At 43.0% G+C, this 23,808-nt stretch overlaps 1 protein-coding gene across 6 annotated transcripts in view; it reads left to right on the top strand.

Annotated features, from left to right (window-relative positions):
* The window catches only part of CRHBP (corticotropin releasing hormone binding protein), a 129,055-nt gene that overhangs the window by 94,240 nt on the left and 11,007 nt on the right, over positions 1–23,808 (top strand). For 4 of the 6 annotated variants that reach the window (XR_015724466.1, XR_015724468.1, XR_015724469.1 and 1 more), the window contains 4 exons: positions 12,115–12,550; positions 13,513–13,593; positions 15,046–15,956; positions 19,606–19,770. The gene's annotated coding sequence lies outside the window, so the exon portion shown is untranslated. The remainder of the gene's footprint in view (positions 1–12,114; positions 12,551–13,512; positions 13,594–15,045; positions 15,957–19,605; positions 19,771–23,808) is intronic. The other 2 variants (XR_015724464.1, XR_015724467.1) reach the window with 2 other exon arrangements.

Here is a 23,808-nt window from a genome sequence, read left to right as displayed (position 1 = left end):
ACCCTGGGATCATGACCTGAGCTGAAGGCAGACGCTTAACTGACTGAGCCACCCAGGCGCCCTATAAAAGTAGTTGTTAAATCAGTCTTCTCAAGCTGGGCTGTGCTCTCTTCAGTATTAGTTAAAAACATTAATTGGTTAATTGAGCTGCCAAATAAGTCCATAATACCAACTTATGTTTCTGCTTCTGTATTTAATTATTTAATTTTGCCTTTTACTACTACTTTTTCTGGCCTGTTAGATAGTTTTTCCGAAGGGAGGAAATACATTTGATACAGGACAAATTTTTGTGATAAAGATTCTTCCAGATTCTTCTCTTTCAACTTAAGATTTTCATTTCTTGACATTTTAATAGGTAGGCAATGTTGCCAGCCTTTGCCTGCAAAGAGGAAAGAAAGAAAGAAAGAAAGAAAGAAAGAAAGAAAGAAAGAAAGAAAGAAAGAAAGAGAGAGAGAGAGAGAGAGAGAGAGAGAGAGAGAGAGGGAGGGAGGGAGGGAGGGAGGGAGGGAGGGAGGGAGGGAGGGAGAAAGAAAGAAAGAAAGAAAGAAAGAAAGAAAGAAAGAAAGAAAGAAAGAAGAAAGAAAGAAAGAAAGAAAGAGATTTGATGGACAGGATTTATTGGTAGGCAGTTTGTGTGCTTAACAACACCTGATAGAGAATTGTGGCGAGGAGCTCCTATTATAGGGTAATCACATGAAATTATATCCGAATACACTCCTGTCTGTTCAGTGTGGTATTTCAGGAGAGAGAAATGCCTTTGCATGTTCAAATAAGCAGACTGAATGGCTTCAACTCTCATCAGTCATTTATAATGATTACCATCCATTTATCTCTCTGAGTTTAAATGTTTTTTCTTCATGTGTTATGACAAACTATGCAAAGAGAGAAACAGGCAAAAGAGGAAATCCGGATAAGAGAAAAAAGGCTTGATTTGAAGGTGTGAAAACATAATGAAAATAAAGGTCTCCTAATTGGACTCTGGGCTTTGCTCTTGGTAGCGATAGTGTAGTCAATCCCTCTGCAGCTGAAAAATTGAAAATGAGATGTGTTTTGTGCTTTAAGTATTTAATGCCAATACTAGGACATACAGATGGATAGGCTAGAGAGAACTGCCATCTTTGTGAATAGATGGGTTATGAGACACAGGGTTTCCTAGGAATTAGATGTACTCCTCTCTGCTGACTTTCCTCCCCTCTCCAGGTTTGTAAAGTGTAAGAACATGTGTCCTGTGTTATAAATGGTTCTGAAGTAATCAAGCTGGGCAAAGCACAAGACCATATGATGGCTGTCTATGTGGTATGATTTGAGGGACAGCAAAAAAACACTTGACTGAGAATATCACCAAAATTTGCACCTTTGAAATCCTTCTCCTTTTGTTCTTTAGAATGTTTTTTAGTTTGTTTATTTGTTTGGTTGGTTGGTTGGGTTTTTGTGGGTTTTCTTGAGAGAGAGAGTACACGAGAGTCGGAGGTGGGGGTTGGGGGCGGGGAGAGGCAGAGGGAGAGAGAGAATCTTAAGCAGGCTCCATGCTCAGCACAGAGTCTGATGTGGGGCTCAATCTCAAGACCCTGACATCATGATCTGAGCCGAAATCAAGAGCTGGTCACTTAAATGACTGAGCCATCCAGACACCCCTAGTATGTATTTTTAATTGAGCAAGTAATTCATAAGTTCTCTGTTGCTTTTCAAACCATGTAGAGGTAATTAATAGTTAATGAAATAACTTAGAAATCAGTAATTAAATTGACCATTTAAGATACCACTAAGCATTATAAGGTGACATAGAATTGGCAGGTAAGCTTTGAATAAAGGAGAGTGTGGTATATGGAATTAAGAGTGTAAGATACTGAGAGGAGGATACAGACTCACATGAATGCCCAATTAAGGCCCTTGGGAAAGCCAGAAAGGAACTGATGAAACCACTAGCTGACCGAGAATCTATAGGGGGAAGCCAAAGAAAGCTTGCTGGGGAGTTGGGGATATTGTCAAAGACAAATGTAGTATCCTTCATTAGTTTTGCCTAGGACCAGCTTGGAGTGCAGTCTTGCCCATGGAGAATGGATAGGCCAGAGATGCGGCTTTAGAAACAAGATCTAGTCCTGTGAGAGCAGGCATGGTGATGGGGGGTAGAGGGAAGGAGGCTAGACTCCAGAACCAGACCTGAGGCTGAGTTCTAATTCAACCACTAATCACCCATGTGCCCTTGAGCAAGTCATTTTACCTCACACGTAAAGTATAAACAGAAGCACACACCTCTTTAAATAGCTTCTGTAAGTGTCAAACCATTCTAGGCACATGGCGGACATTAGGAGTATATCTTTCCTAGAAATGTTGTTTATCAGTCAAGGCTTTGGCTATATAATTTCATCTTAGATGCTGTGAAGAGGTGTGCTATTTAAAGGAAATAGGAGGTGGCTCTTCTATTTTTATTTAAAAAAATTTTTTTTAAGTTTTGTTTAAGTAATCTCTACTCCCAACATGGGGCTCAAACTCACAACCCCAAGATCAAGAGTCACATGCTCTGGGGCGCCTGAGTGGCTCAGTCAGTTAAGCGTCTGCCTTCATCTCAGGTCATGATCCCGGAGGCCTGGGGTTGAGCCCTGAATCGGGCTCCTTGCTCAGCGGGGAGCCCGCTTCTCCCTCTCCCTCTGCTGCTCCTCCTGCTTGTGCTCTCTCTCTCTGTCAAATGAATAAATAAAATCTTTAACAAAAAAAAACAAAGAGTCACATACTCTTCTGACTGAGCCAGCCAGGCACCCCAAGAGGTGCCTCTTTCAAGGGATGAGTATTTGGTAAAAGGAAAATAGCTGATTGTTTTTATAACATCAAATTGTTATATATATTTTTTTCTTAGAATGACCTTCCTGCTACGGTATTTATTCATCAATTTATTAAAATGGGGTGGTTCATGGGGCGCCTGGGTGGCGCAGTCGTTAAGCGTCTGCCTTCGGCTCAGGGCGTGATCCCGGTGCTCTGGGATCGAGCCCCACATCAGGCTCCTCCGCTAGGAGCCTCCTCCTTCCTCTCCCACTCCCCCTGCTTGTGTTCCCTCTCTCGCTGGCTGTCTCTCTCTGTCAAATAAATAAATAAAATCTTAAAAAAAAAAAATTAAAAAAAAAAAGGAGTGGTTCAGGGGTGCCTGGCCAGCTCAGTTGGAAGAACATGTGACTCTTGATCTTGTGGTCGTGAGTTTGAGCCCCACGTTGGGTGTAGAGATTACATAAACAAATTTAAAAAATGGGGTTTCTCATTTGTGAGGTTCATAAAGGTTGCTATCTGCTCTGTGAAAGCCAATCCTCCACCCATCCTGTCCTTACAGAAACCTCTCCAATTCTTCCCTCTCCTGGCCTTCCTAGTGAAAAACAACTTGCTTACATTGAGTGCCCATTAAGGGACCCTGAAATGTCAACCCCAGGATAACGGTAGGAAGGGGTGAGGCAGGTATCACTTTCTATAAAGCCACAGGCTTAGAAACAAAACAAAGGAACCACAAACCTCTCTAAGATGGGCAAGCATTAAGAAAATGTTTGGCTTTATTATTAATTTAAGGAATAATAAAAGGTAATATTTATTGAATACTTAATATGTACTTTGCACTCTTCTACAAACTTCCAATGAGATAGAACTTTTAAACCTATCTCCATTTTACAGATGGAGAAACCAAAGCAGAGAGACGTGAAAATAGGTTGCCTCAAATCACACAGAAAGTGCTGCAGCCAGGATGCAGACTCCAGTGGTCTGGTATCAAAGCTTGACCACCATTTTACTGCACCACGCTGCTAGAGACTGTTACTAGACCAAAATATGAAACACTGCTTTCACAGAGGGTTTCTGCCTGTGTAGCAGAGACATCGAAAGCTTTCTCATCCTTAATCCTTTATAAAACACACCATTCACATGGATTTTAAGACATTTGAGGATTTTATAACAAATCAGTTCCCAGTTCCAGTTCTCAGAGTGGCCAAATGTGACAGCTAATATTTTGTGTCAACTTGGCTAGGTCGGGATCCTGATATTTGGTCAAACACTTGTCAGGATGTAGCTGTGAAGGTATTTTTTTATATGAGATGAACATTTAAATCAGTAGACTTTGAGTAAAGCAGATTACTTTCCATAATCGGATGGGCCTCGTCTAATCAGTTGATGGTCCTAAGAGAAAAAAGATGGAGATCCCCTGAGGAAGAGGGAACCAACTGGTTCTACTTTTCTAGTGATACCCAGCACACTAAATACTACTAGTTTTTTTTTTTTCTTTTAAAATCTTTCCCTTGTACCGAAGCCGTAGTGTGCTGTAAGCAAAGCCGTTGTTAAATCACTGGTTACCAACAAAGGGTCTGAGGTGATTATATCTTTTTTTCCCTCCACATAGTCCCATGACTTCCCAGTCACAATTAAACTGACTTTCACATACAGGAGCCCAAAAGGGCAAAGGAATGGATGCCAACAGATTTATTAGCGCCTTCCCCACATCACCTCTGTCCACCTACCTGAGAGGCAGGTGTTGAAGATGGCAAGGGCCAAAGTAAAGCCCAGTTCTCACCCAAATAAACTACCTCTGAAAAGGAAGTCCAAAATAAAAATGGCGTGAGATGTCATTGTTCCGTTCTTAGGAGGAACTGTAGAAAGAGCAACAGTTACACAGACACTTAAGATTATGTCTACGTAAATTCCAGGCAATATTCTAATTATAACCCATGGTAATTAAATGTTATCACTTAACATTCATGATTAACAAAAGTTTTCTGGCTGTTGTCAAATCTTAAGTGAAAGCTTTTAGCTTCCTTCGTTTCTTATCAATGAAACCAATTCGGAAGACTCAAAGCAGTGTCTTCAATTGGAAAGGACTCCCTCATGCATGAATGAACAATGTGTTTCCTCAGGCCACTCATGAAATGTGCTCTATCCAGGATTGCAGAAACATCTGGGATGTATATAATAGGAGGAGAACATTATGGGGGGAAAAACTGAGAAGATTCATTTTTTAAATTTATACTTTATATTTTTTTTTTAAGAGAAGGACTGCGTAGGGGAGAAGGGGCAGAGGGAGAGGGAGAGAGAGAATCTTAATCAGGCTCCATGGCCAGTGCAGAGCCTGACACTGGGCTCAATGTCACGACCTTGAGATCATAACCTGAGCTGAAATCAAGAGTCAGACACAACAGACTGAGCCACTCAGGGGCCCCTGAAGATTCATTTTTTTTTTTTAAAGATTTTATTTATTTATGTGACATAGAGACAGCCAGCGAGAGAGGGAACACAGCAGGCGAGTGAGAGAGGAAGAAGCAGGCTCCCAGCGGAGGAGCCCGATGTGGGACTCGATCCCGGCACGCCGGTATCACGCCCTGAGCCGAAGGCAGACGCTTTAACGACTGCGCTACCCAGGCGCCCCTGAAGATTCATTTTTTAAAATGTAATAGATTTAAGAAATGAAGAAAAGACAGTAAAATATAAAGCTCAGTGGGTGAGTTTGATAGTAGTTTGGACAAGCTGAGAAAATCAGTTCTGGAAGAAGTTGGGAGGTATGGAGGGTGGAACAGGATGCCCTGACGTACATCTGGGGTGGGGGCCCACTGCATATTAGGCGTTTTGTTTCTCCTCGTTATAAAAGATTAGTATTCTCAGATACTTTGCGGATTTTTGAAAAATAGTTCTCTTGAAATTTACTATCTCAAAAAGTGATGTTGATAAAGATGCTGTGAGGAACTGACCACTTGTATTAGTTAAATGCATGGAGGTGAACAAAACTAACAATTCAGGTAACCCCTCTGCTATGGACTGGTTTGTGGCCCCCCCAGAATTCGTGTGTTGAATCCTCATCCCCAGTGTGATGGTACTTTGAGGTGGGGCCTTTGGGAGGTGATGGGGGTTCGTGCCCTTTTAAAAGTGGCCTGCCCCTCCTGCCACATGAGGTCACAGTGAGAAGGTGGCTCTCACCAGATCCTGAATCTGCTGGCGCTATGATCTTGGGTCCCAGCCTCCAGCACTGTGAGATAACAAGTGTTTGTTGCTTATAAGCCACCCAATTTATGGTGTTTTTGTTGTAGCAGCCCAAGCAGACCAGCTCTCCCAAGCCTGATCCATTTGCTAATTCCCCTTGAAGTCATTTCGTAAAGTATCTCAGTTCTTCATTTCACTTCTTTATGTATGTAGATTTTCATTTAAATGATACCCAGATTTTTGTCTAGCACATTCTTTTTTTAAATTTTTTTAAAAGATTTTATTTATTTATTTGAGAGAGAGAGAGAGAGAGAACAAGTGGTGGGAGGAGCAGAGGGGGAGAGAGAGAGGGGCAGACTCCGCTGCTGAGTAGCGGGGCTCAATCCCAGGATCCAGAGATGACCTGAGTCACCCAGGCGCCCCACATTCTTTTAGTCTCAGAATTTACTTCTCTATAGAATAATGAATCTAAGATTATTCGGTGTTTATTATGTACTAACTGATTGTAAAGTGGTTGGCATTCACATATTATCTCATTTCATCTTAAAACATTCACAGAGGAGGTAGTATTATTATCCTCATTTTACCAATTAAGAAACTGAGGAAGAAGGAGGTTTAGCCATTTACCCAAGGTCATACAGCTACCCATTCATAATGGAAAACAATTCACATTCCTTTGTCGAGGTTAATTCATGGCAACAATGACTCATTTTATTCCTAATTATCAATTATCAATCATTCTTTTGTACAACCTGTTTTACAGCCCCAGCTTTCCTCTTCCATTACAATGCATTACAATGTTCCATCCTCCCTTCCCCTAAATTAAAAAAGCACAAAGTCTGGTTAAAAAAAAAAAAAATCTAGGTGGTTGAATGGGTTTGATTTTATTATTTGCTTCTTAATGGAAAGATCTGGGTCATTTCCCTCACTTTTCATGTCATCTTAATTTTAAGACCTGGTTTGTGGTATTTCATATGTCTGCTAGGAATGAAGGAAAGTCCTTCAAACTGGGTGTTTTGACTATCAGAACATTTTCATAATGATCCTTAGGTTAAGGTGTAGACCAGAAGTCATCACTGATGAATAAGAAGCCACAGCATGACCCTCTGTCCTGGCTGAAAGATGTAAAACTTGCTTTTTGAACATTCCTTTGGCAAAGTTTCCGAGCACTATTTCTAGAACAAAAGCCTCCTCCATTTGGTGCTGCAGAAATATGGTGCCTGGTTCGCTGACGGGAGTCTCCCAGCTGACCGGGTGAGCCAAGAGTCCAAGAGACAGATCTCCTAAAACTAGACAGGGCACAAGAAGAGCCTGGGGACCAAATACCTGGCACCACTTAGAAACTTATATTTATGATAAACTTACTCTGAATTACCAAGAATTCCTCTTACTGTGGAAAACAGTGACTGTTTTCCACTTAAAAAAAAAAAATCTTATCAGGCCATCTAAGCTCGTCAAAAAAAGGGGTGTCTCAGAATGTAGGCCACTGCAGGTGATGTTATTATCTAAAGGAAAATTCTGTATTTGGCAATGCTTCTTAAATTTCAATGTGAATGTGACTCTCCCATGGATCTTATCAAAGATAGATTCTGATTCAGGGGTGGGTTCTGAGATTTTGCATTTTTTTTTTTATTATGTTGGTCACCGAACGTACATCATTAGTTTTCGATGTAGTGTTCCATGATTCATTGTTTGCTTATAACACCCAGTGCTCCGTGCAATACGTGCCCTCCTTAATACCCATCAACGGGCTAGCCCATCCCCCCACCCCGAGATTTTGCATTTCTAACAGCTCCTGGGTGAGGCTGATGCTACTGGTCCCTGAACCCCTATGGAGAAATGTATGGAGAAAGGAGATCACTTTTCTTGTTTGTTGTTGTTGTTTTTTGAGAGAGCGCACATGCACAAGAGAGCATGGAGAGGGAAGGGGCGGGGGAGAGAGAGAGAATCTTTTTTTTTTTTAAAGATTTTATTTATTTATTTGACAGAGAGAGACAGCCAGCGAGAGAGGGAACACAAGCAGGGGGAGTGGGAGAGGAAGAAGCAGGCTCACAGCAGAGGAGCCTGATGTGGGGCTCGATCCCATAACGCCGGGATCACGCCCTGAGCCGAAGGCAGACGCTTAACGACTGCGCCACCCAGGTGCCCCAGAGAGAGAGAATCTTAAGCAGGCTTCATGCCCAATGTGGACCTGGACACAGGGCTCCATATCACGACCCTGAGATCACGACCTGGGCTGAAATCAGCAGTTGGAAGCTTAACAGACTGAGCCACCCAGGCGCCCCAGGGGATTACCTTTCCAACGTAGCTAGCCCATGGTCGGCTTATTTGTTTTTCCTTTTCCTGAAGGCTTGTGCTATATAATAAAAGCTACTTCACTTTCTTTCCACCTTGTCACTTGTGTTCGGAGCAACACAATGAAAGGGCAAGCTGTAACTTGTGAACAGCAGACACATTAATAAAAGGAAGCTCCAGAGGGAGAACTCACAACCAGCCTGTTGCCATGACGCCAGGTTAATGACTGCGCTGGAAGAGTGATTCTCCCTGGAGCAGGTATCAAGTGACAGCATCTTAATTACCCGTGGAAAGACTGCCCCTTTCCCAGCAAACAATTATTTCCTGATCGATACCCCTGTCTTGGTAAGTACACTTTCTGACCATTTATAACCAAACATCTGATACCCTTTGCCTGAGATGGAGAACTACCTTCTCAGTTATCGCTACGCATCAGCAGCCCCAACCCACAGCACACGCCAGAGCTTCTACGTGTAGCTGGTCTGAATTGTTTGAAACTCTTCATTATTTGTTATGCCTCAGTGACTCTTGACTACAGATGGAGAAATAAGAAGGGCACACAACGTCCCTTCTAGCAACTTCTTTTATGCTTGCAGATGAAGTCTCAGTTTGGGGGAAGGAAGGAGGTTTGTCTCCAGCCCTCTCTGAGGCATCTCCCGACCTTGGTCCCCTGCCACTCGCCCTCCTCACCACCCTACTCACTTCACTTTTGGTCGTGGCCCACAGGACTCGGGGACGGTTGTCCCATCTGACACCTGATGAGATGTGGGTTTGGAGGGCAGTGCAGCTCTCACTTCCCCTCTTGGTTCTCTGTTTTACTTCCCTCCGTAACATCACCACACTGTGTTGAAATTTTCATTAATGAGTGTCCTGGGTCGAATAATGTCCCCTTAAATTAATTTCTACCAGGAACCTCAGAATGGAATCTTGCCTGGAAATAGAGTCTTTGTAGATGTAATTGGTTAAGACGAGGTCACAGTCAGTTAGGATGAGCCCCAAATCCAATCACTGGTATCCTTCTAAGAGGAAAGGACACACACATACTCAGAGGAGAGGGCCATGTGACAGTGGAGGCAGAGGTTGGATGCAAGCCAAGGAATTCCAAAGAGTGCCAGCAACCATCAGAAGTGAGGAAAAGACAAGGAAGGATTCTCCCCTGAGCCTTTAGAGGGAGCATAGCCAGTAACATGATTTCAGAGTTCTAGCCTCCAGAACCATGAGGGAATAAATTTCTACTGTCTGAAGCCACCCAGTTTATGGTATTTTGTCACGGCACCCATGGGAAAGTGATAACAATGAGTGAGGGAAATGAAAGGAATTAAAAGGTACACTGGAAAATTTAAAAGTGTATGGCAAGTGTGACTTCTCTTACGATCTAAAGAGAAAGCTCAGAGAAGCCCTTCACAGGGCCCCATTTCCTCACCTTGCTCAAGGTTCAAGTCAGGACTTTCCATGGGAGCATCTTCTTCAAACCTCCACAGTTCGAATCTCCACCCACCGCTTGGGAAATTTCCCACACAACCATTAGGGATAGGTTTGCCAATTTCAAGCCCAACACCAGAAACGGAAGCAGATGCTGCAGCCCTGACGAGCCCCCTCAATTGTGTAATGTCTAATCCCGATGTATAACTCACCGTGGTTCTGTTTCTCCTGTTGAACAATAACCAGTCCAGAATCTGGTACCAGATGTGCGGTGTCCTGGTTACCTACAGCTGTGTAACAAAACTTCCCAACACTTCTTGGCTTAAAACAAGAATGATCATTTTATTAAATCTCATGATTACTGTGGGTTTGGTAATTGGTAAGTGCTAGTGTGGTAGCTCTGTCTCGGTCCTTACTTTTAGACATCTGCTAATGGTCTTCTCAAGGCCCTTCTGTTTCCGCCCACCAATGCCAATGGCAAATGCCACTTGTTTTAGGATTTTGCTATGGCAGCATTCAATTTCCAGGTACCAAATCTTCTTCTGATATCTATTACTGCCTTAAAACTCTTCCCAAACAACAATAATAATTTTATTATCTCTCAGAGTTTCTGTGTCTGAAGGATTCTGGGAAGGACTTGACTGCCAGGCTCTGCCTCAGGGTCCTGATGTGGTTGCAGTCAGATGATGGAAGGAGCTGGAATAGCAGGGACATGGAGGAGCTGGGGGCTGGCCAGGCATCTCTCTCTTTACCTGTGGTCCCAGGCCTCTCCATCTGGTCTCTCCTCAGTGCACTGTGGCCTTTTAGCAGTGAGCCATTCGTAGGGGCTGAAGGCTTTAACAGCAAGGAGCCCAGTGAATAAGGCAACACCTTCAACGACTTACCTTATTTTTGTTCCAAGAATGTGTCTTCTCCCCCTTCTCCAAAAATACTAATATTTTTTTTCCTTTTTAGTTTCCATCTCCTTCCATAGTTTGTTTCTTCCAAAATTTTTTGTTTGCTCTCTATCTTTCATAAGTGTCATTATTTTAATTTGGTTCTATTTCATTAACTATGAGGTTAAACCTTTTAAAGCTGCTTATGGGTCACATGCACTTTTTTCCCCTTTGAATTGCCTTTTCATTTCTTTTGCCCATTTTCTAATTGTGGTGATTGTCTTTTTTTGAAGGGTTTACAGAAGTCTTTATATGCTAATGACACCATTTGCCGTTTATATAGTACCTGTTATTCTCCCATTAGTTGTCATATTTTCCCCAACCTAAAAACTAGGATAAGTGCTATATAAAAGGATGTTTACCTGATTTACAAATTTTTCTATATATCTGAAGATTTATAAAAATCTATAAAAATAAATTAGTTATAATTTAACAATTTTGAAGAAAATAATAAAAATTTCTGAAATAAGAACTATTCTTAAAGTTCCATACCTATTAGGTAATGGTTCTCAACTCTGGCTGCACATCAGAATCATTTGGGGAACTTTCAAAAGTACTGATGTCTGGGTGCTAGTCCCACCAAAGATTGGTCTTGAGCTGCTTATGTGCAGCCAGGGTTGAAAGTCCTTGCTATAGATAAATGAATCCTCCTGATCAGAGCTGGCTACCTGTGGGTCAAGTTTCCCTTCAGAAAACTTGGGGCTGGTCATTGCACCGGGGTCTTATCCTTCTGGGTTCTTCCGAGCAGCCTTTTTTTTTTTTTTTTTTTTAAGATTTATTTATTTATTTGAGAGAGAGAGAGAGAGAGAGAGAACGTGAGCAAGTTTGAGCTGGGTGAGGGGGCAGAGGGAGAGGGAGGGAGAATCCCAAGCAGACTCCCCGCTGAGTGCAGAGCCCAACTCAGGGCTTGATCCCAAGACCATGACCTGAACAGAAAGAGTTGAAGCCCAACCGACTGCACCACCCAGGCGCCCCCTGAGTAACCTCTTTATTGAGAGGTTACAGGAAGTCCATTTGCTCATATGCGTCTCCTCTTCCTCTTCTGTCCAGACCCCCAGGTCCAAACCTAGACCTAATGAATCAGAGTTTGCATTTAAATCAAATTCCCGGATGATTCATGTGCACATTAAAGCTTGAGATAGACAAATCCACAGGGAATTGTCCACCAGGCTGTAAACTACAGTAGGGCAGGGACCTTGTCTATCTTGTCCAGTGCTGTGCTATCAGACCTGCAATTATATGTGTTGAATTAGTGGATTTGCTTATTAAAGGAAGTTAAACATGTTATACGATGTGGGTCATATAATATGTATCAACAAGGCTTTCTTTGGGTGCCACTATGACAGGCAGAATCATATTGTGGATATATTTTGCTCAGTGCAGCATGATATTTGTATATGCTGTATTATTATGACATGGGTTGCTTGGCATAGTTGTACTCTTAACAGGTGTAATGACTTATTACTATTTGTATTTTTTTAACACTTCATAAGGGACTTTGTGTATCTTTATTTATTCCCTACAGTGTGCAAGGACTCAACTCTGTGAACCAGGAGAACATGTGTGTCTTCACTTAAGACATAGGCAAACGCGAGCGGCGCCTGGGTGGCTCAGTCGGTTAAACATCTGCCTTCAGCTCAGGTCATGATCCCGGGGCCCCAGGATCAAGCCCGCATCAGGCTCCCTGTTATGCCTCTTCCCTCTGTTTGTGCTCTCTCTCTCAAATAAGTAAATAAATCTTTTTTTTTTTTAAAGACATAGGCAAACATGAGATTGAAAGAGTTGTAGACGATTGTACAGTGAGTTAATGCCAAACTAGAATTTGCACTCAAAACTCCCAAGTTTCTAGAAAGACTCCTGGCTAACCACCTGTCATTGAAGGCTTGTATTTGGAACTCAGCTGTATAATGCTGATGAAGTTCAAACTTCTGCAGCATGAACACGAGAGAATTATAATATAGGTAATAAAACATTTCATTTAAAGGCATTTCCCCTAGTTTTCCATACTAACACGTTTGGTTTCAAGCAACTAATTAAAGCCTACAGTAAAGCCCCCAAATGAATATTGACAATATAGACCTGTAAGGATTTCATGAAATAACTTTAAAATAAAATTATGCTGGTTATTTGTCAGAAAACTAACATGAAATTGCTCTGCCTTTTATAGCTCTATATCCTTATGCACGGGGAAGGGAACATATTCTGTTCTGTGGAACTGTCACTTTCTTTTTTGCCTCAGAAAATAAACCTTCATTCCTTTTTGATGACATCCAGAATAATCTCTGATCATATAATTTACTTCTCAGTTCACCAGAGGATATTTGTAGCGAAGTGAACTTCAGAGATGGATGTTTAGGATAATGTTATGACGTTAGAGGCGAAGTAGATAAGAGGCATTTGGAAGGAATTCGTGACAATGTGATAATCTTTTATAAATAATTCTGTCCTTGCCTATTTTTATATAGGAGTGTCATTAGATGTATTCAACTATCTTTTTCAATAGACTTTATTGTTTAAACTCGAGAGCGAGAGCTGTTTAGTTGCCTCCACATCCCTCAGAATTTTGTACGTGACACGGCCTCATATTTGAGTCCCACAAATAGTTGTTTAATTGAATTACTCAACTGTACTGTGAGACCCCATGTTTACATTCTTTAGATGTAGACCCCCCAAAAACCTAAAGTAATAATGATAAACACTAAACTCATTATCCTCAAATAGATTAAAATGGGGGTGCTATTAAACTGGAAATCTAATTTCTATAAAGTCAGCCCTTAGAGTGAACACCATCCGTGGCATTACACCACCACTTCTCCCTGGAGCTTTCTTCCCTGTACCCTTGGTTAAAGCAGAAGGACAACAATTTTGGATGTGGCGGGGTGGGGGGGTCATACACCACAGATCTGGATGTGCTTTATTCTAGAAATGAGTGACCAATGTAAGCAAAGTTTTACCTGAACGGATCTGGAAAGAAGAAACAATAGCCTCCATGTATTGAGAACTCGTAAGTATCAGGTACTATATTAAATTCTTTATAAAAACAAATTCCGCTATTACTGCCTCCTATTTACAGATAAGGACAGATGGAGGAACCGAGACTAAGAACGAGTGAGTTACTTTCCCAGGCCAGTGAGTGGCAAGGCTGGGGTTTGAACTCAGGCTGTCTGGCTCCAGCCTCATTATTCTCTATGGTACACTGCCTCTCCAACACGATTGTTAAAGTTTCTTTTTTCTTGTACAATGAATGAAGACCTTTTCCACACCCGTTCAGAACTAATTTGTCCTGCATCCCGTTCCTAGTTCACTGGATAAGCTTATTCATAAAGCCTATCATTAAAAACCCGCACCCTCAAATGAGCATGGGAAGCCAACAGTTTAAGGGATTCCAGTAGCAATTAGCTCTCCCCAAATAGCACGTTTTGTTTAGCAAGGACTCTGGAAAGCCAAAGAAGTCGTGCTAAATCACCGTGATGTTAGTGGGCCACGGTGTTTCTGAATGAGTGGGGTGCTCCAATGGTTTCTGTCTCCTGGGCTGAGTGTCCCTGTCTATATGAGAGGGAATTTGGACTACCTGATGGCTAATGTTCCTTCCATGCCTATACCACCTACCTTGGCTTGTCACTGTTTCCCAAGGATGTGGGGTGGGCCCGTGACTCCCCAGGGCTCCGTGATCTTCATCTACAGTTCTGGGCTGCTCTTGAAGCAAGTATGAAGGACAAGAGGCCAATAATGTAAAACACATATATGTAGTGACATAACAAGACACAACTGATGGAAAGGAATACAAAGAAATTTCATGAAACCCATATAAATGGATAAATGATATAGGCATTTGTTGGTCCTCCTTGGTATGACCAATGCAAGAGGCATTAACATGGAGGACACAGCTCATGACAACTCTTTGTCAGTGTTCCTGTGGAATGCTGGCTTCTCCTCCTGACCTATACAGTAAATACCTATAGAGCACCTATTATGTGCTGGACGCTGTGTTAGACATTGGGGGGGGTATGTCTTAGTTCATTTGGGCTGCTATAAGAAAAATGCCAGAAACCAAATAGCTTATACACAACAGAAATTTATTTCTCACTGTTCCAGCGGCTAGAAAGTTTAGGATCAAGCACTAGCTGATTCCCTATCTGGTGAGGTCCTCCTCCTGGTTCATGGATGGCTTTCTTTTCATAACCTCACATGGTGGAAATGGCGAGCTAACTCCGTGGGGTCTCTTTCATAAGGGCACTCATGCCAAATGGGAGGGCTCTGTCCTCATGACCTAATTACGTCCTAAAGGTCCCCACCTCCTACTACCATCACCTTGGGGGTTAGGATTTCAACACACGAATGTAGGGGGACCCAGACATTTAGTTAATAGCAGTGTCAACAAAACTGACAAAGATCCTCGTCCTCGCGGAGTTCATATTCATTTTAGATGGAGCCACGCTTTGTTCTTTTTGTTCAGATGCTTCTCTGTATTTCTGAGCCTCTTCGAGGGTAAAAGGGTAAAATGGAGCAAGCTGCATAAAATGAGGCAACAGAGGTCTTGCACCACAAACAGCGCCGGCCGCCTGACCATGGATGGCGCAGGAGCGCTCTGCGGTGGGATGAGCACGAGGCGAGGCCCCGAGGCATCGCCAGCGTCTGCGTGGGTACTGCTGCCGGTTCAGCTTCGGAGCTTCCCTCTTCCCGGGACGAAATGCCTGACGAATGCGGATTTTTAAAAAATGGACTCAGTGGTGCCTGGTGGTTCAGTCAGTTAAGTATCTAGCTCTTGATCTCAGCTCAGGTCTTGATCTCGGGGTCTTGATCTCCGGGTCGTGAGTTTGGGCCCCACGTTGGGCTCCATAATGGACTTGGAGCCTACTTAAAAAAAAAAAAAAGTGGCCTTAGATATTTTAAGTACAGGTTGAAAAATGAAAGCAAAACGCCAGCTCCCCTCAGCAGGTGGAGGCTGAGATTCCTGTCGGAGTTCCTCCTGAAGTAATCGTAGGCTAGCTGCCTCTCCACTTGCATTCTTGCCCTATCCTGTCCTTCTCATCACATCCCTTTTCTTTCCGCTGTTGGAGCTAAGTGTAACAGAATGTGCAGAGAATAAACAGGCCCCCAGCCTTCCGAGCTGCAGAGTGGCGCCCAGCAGTGCAGTGGACAGGAAACACTCTGGGCGGTAATTGCTGTTCAGAAAGCCTGGCTGCGTTTAATTCTTGTGGGTCCTTCTCCTGCTACAGTGATGCTCTTCTTTGTCACAGACGACAGTCTTGTCCCTGGAACCTGTGATCTCTCTGCTCCCACACTCTGGACCAGCAAGCTGCGGCCTGACTTGTGAAGCCTAGCTGGACTTGGAAGGAAACAGCTGGAGACACTGATGATGTCACAGTATGTATTATGAGTAGGAAGTCTGAAGTGATTCTTGAAGTTATGGTTGTCCTTCATTTTCCTGATGGTACCATCTTCAAGCCCTCTCCTGCAGCCACTGCCCATGGGAGTTGGACCCTGGTGGGCTTCATCACTCTCTCCCCCTGGGTTCCTAGCCAGGCTCTGGGAAGGAGCTTCTCAGAGTGCTTTCAAAGTGTGGGGCTTACCCAGTCCTAAGACCTACACATTGTGCACGCAGCTCCTCTTCCACTTGCCTGCTCCTCACCCTAGGGCCAGAGATGAGGGGGTTTGGAATGCAGGGCTGAGCATGGGAAAGTGCTCTTGCTTTTAGAACTAAGGAGTGATGCAGCCTGCCCACCGCCTACAGGATATGACTCAGTGGAGGAAGGTGTCACATTTCCCTCCCATGCTTCTCTCCCTGGAGCTGTCTGCCATCATGCAGCACCGGGTTCCCAAATTCCGCCTTTACCTCTCCTTAAGTTCATCATCTCAGGGCTCATTCCCTAGGATCCCCTTCCGTGTGATAACAGTGGGGAGTGGGTCTTCTTTATTGAATTTATTATGGGAGTGGTTGTCAGCAAAACAGCCAAAGGATCTCTACTTCCTTATTCAGATGACTGGCGAATTAGGATTCCAAGATGTAGACCACAGCGCAGCTGTGGGTCGGAAATGACAAGCATGTCCCTGAAGAGGCTGTTCCTTATTAGGTAGTCTGAAAGAGTCTTGTTTGAGCTGTAAGGCAGGCTGGATGTTTACTTGGAGAAAAAGAAACATCTGATATGTTCAGGGAGTCATAAGGCGAGTTTGTTTTGCTAACATCGTGCATCTGGTACTAGGAATCATTTGAACTAGTTGCTCAGTGGTCCCTAGAGGTAGATTCTGAGGTTCTTCTGCAGACTATTTTATCTAGCAAGTCTGAGGTAGGCCCTGGGGGTACAGTCTCACAAGCGTCCCGCCTCCTCTTTCCCCGTCCAGGCGATTGTTATCAGGGAAGTGGAGAAGATGCAGACTTAAACCAGTGATTTTCAGACTAGCCCGCCTCAGAATGACCTGAAGGGCTGGTGAAAACGCCCCTTCCCCCTAGAGTTCCTGATTTTAAAGGTCTGGGCGGCCCGAGTGTTCGCATGTCTAACAAGTCCCCGGTCGTGGTGAGGCTGCTGTGCCCGGGACCGCACACTGTGAGAAGCACTGATGGAAACAGCACAGTTTCCCTGTGGGAATCCTTCGCCTGGGCAGCCCTTTGACTGCCCTGGTAGGCCTGGGGGTGGGCTGGATGCGTGCGGCCCGCCGAGTTCAGGAGTCGTACTGCGGTCTGAGAATGCACCCGGCAACGACTGGTGGCTTTCGTGGCCCCGTCCTGTGCTGTTGCCCAGAAGGATTCTGAACAAGGCCAAGGCTGCCCCCGCTTCCTGGAGCACGGCCAAAGCCGGAGGGTAGCCCGCTTCTGAGCCTTTCTGCCTGTGTATTCCACTGGCCTCCAGAGGGGTCACTCTTGGCCCGACTGTTACCAACATCACCACGTTGGTGGTGTTGGCAGCTGTCAGCCTCTCGTCTGCTATTTAAGAAAAGATGGTTTAATAAAAGAGATAGCTTTTAATAAGAGAGTCCTGACTTGCCAAAACCACTATAGCATAATCTCCCTTGAAGGCACAGCTGCACATACATTTTAAAATCCTAAATGTCTAGTATCTTTATGTTCAAGAATCTTTTAAACATTGGTTGGCTGAGGGAGGGGGAGCTCTGTAGCTAAGGTGGGAAGGAAATATTTTTACCATATGCTCTTTTTTACCATTTGAATTTTGAATTTGAATGAACTCTTAAAATAAATGCATCTTGGGGTGCCTGGCTGGCTCAGTCAGTAGAGCACGAGACGCTTAATCTTTCGGGGTCGTGAGTTCAAGCCCCATGTTGGGCATGGTGCCTACTTAAAAAAAAAAAATAATAATAATAAAAAGGAAGAAAAAAGAGGGGCGTCTGGGTGGCTCAGTCGTTAAGCATCTGCCTTCTGCTCAGGTCATGATCCCAGGGTCCTGGGATCAAGGTCCTGGGATCGAGGCCCTTCTCATGGGAGCCCCACGGGGAGCCTGCTTCTCCCTCTCCCACTCCCCCTGCTTGTGTTCCCTCTCTCGCTGGCTGTCTCTCTCTCTGTCAAACAAATAAATAAAATCTTAAAAAATAAATTCAAGTCAAAAAGGTGACAAAACAAAACCTCTAACATTGCACCATAGCACCAACTGGCATAAACAACATTAATCCAAGCACCCTGTTTTCCTTTAAATTTTTTGTTTACTTTTTAATATGGAATATATTCATATAGTTCAAAAAGTTTGAATATATAAAAACATATACAGTATGCTGTGGTTTTTTTTTTTTTTATGGTACGTTTCTGATTCTCATCCCCCTTTTGACTGTGTTCTTACCCTCCATCCCTATGGCTAATCACTTTTATTAGTTTCTAGTATATCCTTCCAGAACATTTTATGCCCTCCTCCTCCACCACTACTGTGTTCCATTTCTCAGTCCGTTGGCAGTTTTTTGGGTATCCTTTCAGAAATGTTTCATGTGTATCCAGAATATATATGAATAGCTGCAGAAATTAGTTTCGCCTCTTCCAGAAATGGAATCTTAAACCAGTTACTTAGGAATCACTTCATCAGTACTAGTCAGTCTGCCTGACAGACTCGCTGCTATCCGTGAAGGAAAGGACCCTTGGTATAACCAACCCACGTTCTTGCTTGCTCCCCCTCCCTCTGCCTATAAAAGGCTTTCATTTTGTATGGCTCCCAGGAGCTCCTTTCTGTCTGCTAGATTGGGTGCTGCCCAATTCATGAATCACTGAATAAAGCCATTAAGAGCTTTAAAATTTACTCAGATGAATTTTGTTTTTTAGTAGTGCTTTAAGGTGATTTGTCTGAAATTGATGCATAGGTCGGATTGAAGTAGAGGAGAGCAATTCGCAGGTTTTGCTATAATCCCAAGTGAGGGTATACGAACCAACCATGGGAATGAGAATGGAAAGAAAGGGGTTAGAGAAAATTGGGTAACTTGCATGGCAAAAGAAATTTTGCAGATGCAGTTAAGGTTAAGGACCTTGGGACGACAGAGTATCCTGGTTTGTCCAGATGAGCCCAGTGTAATCAATGAGTTCTTAAAAATAGAGATGTTTTCCTGGTCGTGGGGAGAGGGAGATGTAATTATGGAAGAATGCAATCTTGCAATGTTGCTGGCTGTCAAGATGGAGGAAGGGGGCCACAAGCCAAGAAATGGGGCATGCCTCTAGAAGCTGGGAAAGGCAAGGAAATAGATTGTTTCCTTGAGTGTCCAGAAAGGAACACAGCTCTGTTGACACCTTTAGTCTGGTGAGATGCACGTTGGAGTTCTAACCTACAGAATTCTGAGATAGTACATTTTTTAAAATGAGGTATAATTGACATACAATATTATGTTAGTTTCAGTTGCACAGCATAATGATTTGATATTTCTATATATTGAGAAATGATCACCACAATAAGTCTAGTTAACATCTGTCACCATACATAGTTACAGACTTTTTTTTTGTGATTAAGAACTTTTAAGATTTACTCTCTTAGCAACTTTCAAATATGAATTATGCCATTCCCATGACTTATTTATTTAATTTTATTTTAAGATTTTATTCATTCATTTGAGAGAGAGAGAGAGAACGGGAGAGCAAGAGAGCATGAGCTGGAGAGAGGGGCAGTGGAAGAGGGAGAAGCAGACTCCCCAGTGACCACAGGACCCTGGGATCACGACTGGAGCTGAAGGCAGACACCCAACCAACTGAGCCACCCAGGTGCCACATGACTTATTTATTTTATAACTGGAAATTTATATCCTTTGACCCCTTTACCCATTTCACCCACTCCCCACCCCCACCTCTGTCAACCACCAATCTGTTCTCTGGATTTATGAGCTTGGTTTGTTGTTGTGGTTTTAGATCTCACATATAAGTGAGAGGACGCCATTTGTGTTGTTGTAGGTGATTGAGTTCATGGTAATTTGTTATAGCAGCACTAGAAAACTGACATATGTACTAGTCAGTCTGTACTAGTCAGTCTGTAATGTAACTAGTCAGTAAATGACTGCATACATTATAAGGTATTTCTGTTTGTCAAAAAGTCCTCCCTCCTCCATATACATCAGGTTCAGTAGTGACTCCAGATATGTTCCCAGGTTAACCCACTGCCTAAAATGCCCTCTCCATTCCCTTATATTTATTTAAGATTTTTAATTTCTTTTTTTTAATGTTTTTTTATTCTATTATGTTAGTCACCATACAGTACATCCCCGGTTTTCGATGTAAAGCTCGATGATTCATTAGTTGCGTATAACACCCAGTGCACCACGCAATACGTGCCCTCCTTACTACCCATCACCAGCCTATCCCATTCCCCCACCCCCCTCCCCTCTGAAGCCCTCAGTTTGTTTCTCAGAATCCATAGTCTCTCATGCTTCATTCCCCCTTCTGATTACCCCCCCTTTCTTTATCCCTTTCTTCTCCTACAGATCTTCCTAGTTCTTATGTTCCATAGATGAGAGAAATCATATGATAATTGTCTTTCTCTGCTTGACTTATTTCACTTAGCATTATCTCCTCCAGTGCCGTCCATGTTGCAGCAAATGTTGAGAACTTGTTCTTTCTGATAGCTGAGTAATAGTTTCTAAGTAATCTTTACACCCAACATGGGGCTTGAACTCACAACTCCGAGATCAGGAGTCGTCACATGCTCTATTGACTAAACCAGCCAGGCGCCCCTCCGTTCCCTTTTATTTAGGTTATTCAGGTTCAGCTAGAGACCTATTTCTTTCAGATTACTCTAATCCCTTCTTTTCAAAGTGTTGTCTGCACTTAATCATTACTTTCCTACCTTGTTTTTCAATTATTTAAAGTCTCTAATGTCTTGCTTCCCATAATTAGATTTTAGGCTATTGGAGGACCAGGACCGTATTTTACATTTTTTGTGTCCTTTCCTGAGAAAACTACATATGCATATGTGATCAGACCATAATGAAGAGTTTGTTAGAAAATTTTCAAAAAGATTTATTTATTTCAGAGAGAGAGAGAAAGAGAGAGAGAGAGAGAGAGAGAGGCAGGGAGCAGCAGAGGGAGAGGAAGAGAGAATCTTAAGCAGACTCCACGCTCAGCAGGGAGCCCCCACATGGGTGGGGCTTCATCTCACCACCCCAAGATCACAACCAGAACCAAAACCAAGAGTTGGACACTCAAGTGACTGTGCCACCCAGGTGCCCCTGTTAGAAAATTTTTAAAGTTAAAAATTTTAAAGGCAAATTATTGTCTATCAAAAAAGAATCATTGAATTCTAAATTATAATGCCATTCAGTGAGGAAACAATCCAATTGTCAGGTGGCTTTTGCCAAGAATATACCCATTGCGTAAAGAAAGGCATATCTGTGCATGTTTTATAGTGAAGTGGCAAGTTAAGCTATAAGAGAAATGGAGGAGCTATCTCCGGTTGCAAATGATTTATACATACTTAACTAAAGATGAATAGCAACATAGTATTTCCCACCAGCTTGGGAAAGAGATCAGCTTATCCTGCTGAGTAGAATGGACAGGTGTGTTGTTAATGATGGGAAAGCACTGGACACCTTAGGATAAACTCTAAGTGTGCTGCCCTCACAACTCTTAGCCTGTTCACACCTCCATTCAATTTAATTCTGTCTCTTGTAACAGGAAAATTCAACCCTTAGTAAGTTGCTGCGATTGACATCCTACTCAGTATTATGCGTATCAGAAAATGATCCCCAACCTGAAGTTTTGCTGCAAAATATGCATGTATTTAGCATCAGCCAAATGATCAAAAGGGTCCTTGAGCCTCTTCATTGAGGAGAGCAGGATGAGCCGTGAAGGAAGGGTAGGACAAGGTGTGAGATTATCCGAGGTTCTTATAATATTGTTGATATCCTGATGTACTCATCTGCTAATCCCTGTACCCGTTTACTCATAAGAGGACATTCATTAGCATAATCCTCTCGATTGTGATGATTTTGTAATTATCAATTCCATTTGCATGTTCTTTTTAACTGTGTGATTGAGCTCCAAGGACAGAGGATAATTTGCAGCAGGGTCTGAAATTGAGCAGAAGAGGTTTATCTCCCTATGCAACACGTGGATAAGCAGGGGAGAGAGTGCAGAGGGCATGCTACTAAGCAACAGAGAGTCAGTCCCCTGATGGAACGGCAGTGGTGTGATTTGTGAGTCAATCGATCCCTTATCAACAGCCACGGCTGTCTCATTCCACTGCTTTTTTCTCTTCGTCTAGTGGGCACCTAAACAGTTCAACTAGGATGGAGCGCCCAGAGAGATTCATCTTCCTGCTTTCCCAAAATTAGTAGCCAGGCTACTTATTCAGCTGTCCTAAATAAGTCTTCCTTGCCTCTTTGCAGCGTGTCTGCTAGCCTTCACCCTATGCTTCATGATACATTGGACATATCGCTGGGCACATTGGTTCAAGTGATGAGAAATACATTTTATCCATTAAATGACAACACATCCCGATAGGTTCCAATGAAAGCCCAATGTCCAATGAAAGCCTAACATCCAATGAAAGCCTAATACCAGACGTTAGCAAGAGCTCTTGCTTGTTTGATAAGTTCGTAGCTAAAACAGTTCAGGAGCCTGAGCATAAAGTTGGCATTTTATTTAAGTAGAAGACTGGACTTAGCTCTGCCATCAGAGCCCCCCAGCTTGGTTTGGGCGTAGCCCTGAGGCCCCACCCCAGAGCCTGTCCTAACAGGTGAATGGGTCACCTTCTCAGTCTGGTCCTGTGTTTTGTGTTTGTCAAGGGTCTCGTCAGCAGTCACTGACCCCTTCCTCTGTCTCCCCACAGCCCCTTGTCTATTCTTTTCCTGTGTCTTTTGTTCTGCCTCTGGATTAATTTTCATTGTTTATATGGATGCCTCCACCTGTACTAAGATTAAGTCCTTGCCAGTAGAGAAGTTGCTAACTCACATTTAAATCTCCCTCAGGACAGAGCAAAAATTAGGGGCTCCTGGCTTCCTCTGTTGATAGAGTGTGCAACTCTTATCTCGGGGTTGTAAGTTCGAATCCCATGTTGGGCAAAGAGTTTACTTAAAAAAAACAGAGGAAAAAAAGGACATAGCATGGGCGCCTGGGTGGCTCAGTGGGTTAAGCGGCTGCCCTTGTCTCAGGTCATGATCCCAGGGTCCTGGGATCGAGCCCCACGTCAGGCTCCCTGCTCAGTGGGGTGTCTGCTTGTCCCTCTCCCTCTGCCCTTTCCCCCACTCATGCTCTCCCTCCCTCCCTCTCTCTCTCTTTCAAATAAGTAAATAAAATCTTTAAAAAAAGGGAGGGGGACATAGCAAAGGTCTGTGTTGATAGTAGAGAGATAATAAACGTTTGCTGAGTATCTTTTGAGGGAATAGTGCTAACAGAATTAAGTGTTAACTTTTCAGATTTCTCTAGTTGCAGCTGCTATAGGTTCCCCTTTTTTCTTTCATTTATTCTTTAAAATTTAATTAATGTAAGTTAATTTTAAAGCCTGGGAACTCTACCCATTCCCCAAAAAGGGAAATTACCCATTGTCTCTCAACCATATATAATACCCATATACATTATGGTGTTTATCTATCCAGGCTATTTTCCCTCCATGTGTACATATATATAGAAATGAGATATAGTGTTTTGCAATCTGATTTTTCACACTAAAAATATGTAATCTGTATGTATTTACATATAATCAAGGGTTAGCTGCCTGGCTCAGTCAGTGAGTGTGTGACTCTTACTCTCAGGGTCATGAGTTTGAGCCCCACATTGTGTGTGGAACCCACTTAAGAAAAAAATCAAAAA

The sequence above is a fragment of the Ursus americanus genome, chromosome 5, assembly GCF_024610735.1.
Source record: "Ursus americanus isolate L20-20 chromosome 5, mUrsAme1.1.p, whole genome shotgun sequence".
Lineage (NCBI taxonomy): Eukaryota > Metazoa > Chordata > Mammalia > Carnivora > Ursidae > Ursus > Ursus americanus.
The sequence above is the reverse complement of the archived record's forward strand: the minus strand, read 5'-3'. Positions and strand labels throughout refer to the sequence as shown.